Here is a 4686-nt window from a genome sequence, read left to right on the forward strand (position 1 = left end):
GCAAACACATTCGAAAGCTAGCAGAAGGCTAGAAATAACTAAGATCAGAGCAGAACTGAAGGGGAGATGGGAACACAAAAACCCTCCAAAATCAATGAATCCAGGAGTTGGTTTTGAAAAAGATCAACAAAATTGACAGACCACTAGCAAGACTAATAAAAGAAAGAAAAGAGAGAAGAAATCAAATGGCGCAATTAAAATGATAAAGGGGATATCACCACCGACCCCACAGAAATACAAACTACCATCAGAGAATACTATAAACACCTCTCGCGCAAATAAACTGGAAAATCTAGAAGAAATGGATAATTTCCTGGACACTTACACTCTTCAAGACTAAACCAGGAAAGTTGAATCCCTGAATAATAGACCAATAGCAGGCTCTGAAGGTGAGGCAGCAATTAATAACCTACCAACCAAAAGAGTCAAGGACCAGATGGATTCACAGCTGAATTCTACCAGAGGTACAAGGAGGAGTTGTTACCATTTCTTCTGAAACTATTCCAATCAATAGAAAGAGAATCCTCTAACTTTCATTTTATGAGGTAACATCATCCCTGATACCAAAGCCTGAGAGATACGAAAAAGAAATTTTAGACCAATATCCTGATGAACATCGATGCAAAAATCCTCAATAAAATACTGGCAAGCCGGATTCAACAACACATCAAAAAGAAAAACATCCACCATGATCAAGTGGGCTTCATCCCTGGGATGCAAAGGCTGGTTCAACGATGCGCCAAATCAATAAACATAATCCAGCATAAAACAGAACCAAGACAAAGAACCACATGGTTATCTCAATAGATGCAGAAAACGACAAAATTCAACAGCCCTTCATGCTAAAACGCTCAATAAATTCGGTATTGATGGAGCGTGCCTCAAAATAATAAGAGCTATTTATGACAAACCACAGCCAACATCATACTGAATGGGCAAAACTGGAAAATTCCTTTGAACACTGGCACAAGACAGGATGCCCTCTCTCACCACTCCTATTCAACGCATAGTGTTGGAAGTTCTGGCTAGGGCAATTAGGCAAGAGAAAGAAATCAGGGGTATTCAGTTAGGAAAAGAAAGAAGTCAAATTGTCCCTGTTTGCAGATGACATGATTGTATATTTAGAAACCCATTGTCTCAGCCCAAAATCTCCTTAGCTGATAAGCAACTTCAGCAAAGTCTCAGGATACAAATTAATGTGCAAAATCACAAGCATTCTTATGCACCAGTAACAGACAAACAGAGAGCCAAATCATGGAATGAACTTCCATTCTGAAAATTTAGCTTCAAAGAGAATCAAATACCTAGGAATCAACTTACAAGGGATGTAAAGGACCTCTTCAAGGAGAACTACAAACCACTGCTCACTGAAATAAAGAGGACACAAACAAATGGAAAGAACATACCATGCTCATGGATAGGAAGAATCAATACTCATTGAAAATGGCCATACTTACTGCCCAAGGTAATTTATAGATTCAATGCCATCCCCATCAAACAGGTTTGCTACAGAATTGGAAAAAACTGCTTTCAAAGTTCATGGGAACCAAAAAACCCGCATGCAGGAATGATCCTAAGTCAAAAGAACAAAGCTGGAAGCATCAGCTACCTGACTTCCAAAGCTATACTACAAGGCTACAGTAGCAAAAACAGCATGGTACTGGTACCCAAAACAGAGATATAGATCAATGGAACAGAACAGGAGTCCTCCAGAAATAATACCACACATCTACAGCCATCTGATCTTTGTGTGGCACAGAGGAAACAGAAATGGGGAAAGGATTCCCCTATTTAATAAATAGTGCTGGGAAAATTAGTAGCCATAGAGTAGAAAGCTGAAACTGGATCCTTTCCTTATACGAAAATTAATTCAAGATGGATTAGAGACTTAAATGTTAGACCTAATTACCATAAAATCTAGAGGAAAACCACAAATTAGTACCATTCAGGACATAGGCATGGGCAAAAGGACTTCATGTCTAAAACACAAAAAAGCAGCGGCAGCAAAAGCCAAAATTGACAAATGGGATCTCATTAAATAAAGAGCTTCTGCACAGCAAAAGAAACTACCATCAAGTCAACAGGCAACCTACAGAATGGGAAAATTTTGCAATCACTCATCACGACAAGGGCTAACATCCAGAACCTACAAAGAACTCCAACAAATTTACAAGAAAAAAAAACAAACAACCCCATCAAAAGAAGTGGGCAAAGGATATGAATGGGCGAACATAAAGACATTCATACAGCCAACAAACACATGAAAAAATGCTCATCATCACTGGCCATCAGAGAAATGCAAATCAAAGCCACAATGAGATACCATCTCACCAGTTAGAATGGCGATCATTAAAGTGAAACAGCAGGTGCTGGAGAGGATGTGGGAGAAATAAGGCGCGCACACTGTTGGGCGGGGATTGCGCTTCAGTTACAACCATTATGGAAAGCAGTAAGCGATTCCTCAAAGGATCTAGAACTAGATGTACCATATGACCCAGCCATCCCATTACTGGGGATATACCCAAGGATTATAAATTATGTAACTATAAGGAGCACACATGCACCGCATTATGTTTTATTGCAGCACTATTCTAATAGCAAAGACTTAGAGTCAACCCAAATGTCCATCAGTGACAGATTGGATTAAGAAATGGCACATATACACCATGGAATACTATGCAATATAAAAAAGGATGAGTTTGTGTCCTTTGGCAGGGACATGGATGCAGCTGGAATCCATCATTCATGACAAACTATCACAAGAACAGAAAACCAAACACCATGTTCTCACTCATGGAGGTGGGAACTGAACAATGAGATCACTTGAGACTGGGGAAGGGGAACATCACACACAGGGGCCTATCATGGGGGAGGGAAGGGGGAGGGTGCATTGGGAGTTATACCTGATGTAAATGGCGAGTTGATGGGTGCAGCACAGCAAGGCACAAGTGCTCCCATATGTATTGACACCGTTTACTTCACATGTACCCTACAACTTACAGTATAATAATAATAAATTAATTAAAAAAAAAAAGAAAAAGGAACTAACTCTGTGAAATCATTTCACACATCACAAAGCAGTTTCTCAGAATGCTTCTTTCTAGTTTATAACTGACAATAGTTCATTTTTTACCATAGGCTTAAATGTGCTAACAATATTCCTTCTGAGATATCACAAAAATAGTGATTTCAAACTGCTCAATCAATAGAAAGGTTTAACTCTATGAGATGAATGCACGCATCACAAAGCAGTTTCTCAGAAAGCTTCTTCCTACTTTTCATCAGAAGTTATCTCCTTGCTCTCCGTAGGCCTCAATAAGCAACTGAATGTCCCTTCACAGATACGTCAAATACAAAGTTTCCAAACTGTGCAATGTAAAGAAAGGTTTAACTCTGTGAGATGGATGCACATATCACAAAGCAGTTTCTCAAAAACCTTCTTTCTAGTGTTTATCTGAGGATATTTCCTTTTTCACAGGAGGCTTCAATGGCTCTGAAATATCCCTTGTTACATATTACACAAACAGTGTTTCCACACTGCTCAGTGAAGAGAAGTATAACTCTGTCACTGGAATACACACATCAAAAAGCAGTTTCTCAGATAGTTTGTCTGCAGTTTTTCTCTAAAGATATTTCTTTTGTCAACATAGCACTCAAGGAACTGATGAATATCCCTTTAGAGGTGACACAAAAACAGTGTTACCAAGGTGCTTAATGAACAGTAAGGTTTAACTCTGTGAGAGGATTTCACGCAACAAAAAGCAGTTAGTTGGGAAGATTCTTCTAAGTTTTTATTTGGGGATATTTCCTTTTTCAACATAGGCTTTAATGCTCTCTGAACTATCCCTTCTCAGATTCCAAAATGAAATATACTGGTCAATCCAAAGAGTGGTTTAACTTGATGAGGTGAATGCACAGAACACAAAATAGTTTCTCAGAAAGCCTCTTTCTAGTTTTCATTTGAAGACACTTCCTTGATCACCATAGGCCTCAATGTGCTCCCAAATGTCCTTTCACAGATTCATCAAATACAGGGTTTCCAAAGTTCTCAATGTAAAAAAAGGTTTAAATCTGTGAGATGAATGCACAGATCACAAAGCAGTTTGTTGGAAAGCTTCTTTCTAGTTTTTACTGATGATATTTCCTTTTTCCCTATAGGCTTCAATGTATTCCCAAATATCCCTTCTCAGATTGCACAAAAACATTGATTTCAGGCTGTCCAGTGAAAAGAAAGGATTATGTCAGTGGGATGAATGAACACACCACAAAGCAGTTTATCAGAAAGCTTCTTTCTAGTTTTAACCTGCAGATATTTTCTTGTTCACCACATTGCCTAATTACGCACCTGAATGTTGCTTCACGGATTCATCAAAGACAGAGTTTCCAAACTGCATAATTTAAAGAAAGGTTTAGCTCTGTGAGATGACAGCACATATCACAAAGTAGTTTCTCGGAATGCCACTTTCTAGTTTTTATCTGAGTATATTTCCTTTTTCACTACAGGTGTTAATGCGCTCTGAAATATTCCTTTGTAGATTTTACACAAACATTGTTTCCACACTGCTCAATGAAAAGAGAGGTGTAACTCTGTGAGTGGAATGCACACATCACAAAGCAGTTTCTGAGAAAGCTTCTCTCTTGTTTTTATCTGGAGACATTTCTCACCATAGGCCCCAAGGCACCCCT

The sequence above is a fragment of the Papio anubis genome, unplaced genomic scaffold (assembly GCF_008728515.1).
Source record: "Papio anubis isolate 15944 unplaced genomic scaffold, Panubis1.0 scaffold120, whole genome shotgun sequence".
In the NCBI taxonomy this organism is placed as follows: domain Eukaryota; kingdom Metazoa; phylum Chordata; class Mammalia; order Primates; family Cercopithecidae; genus Papio; species Papio anubis.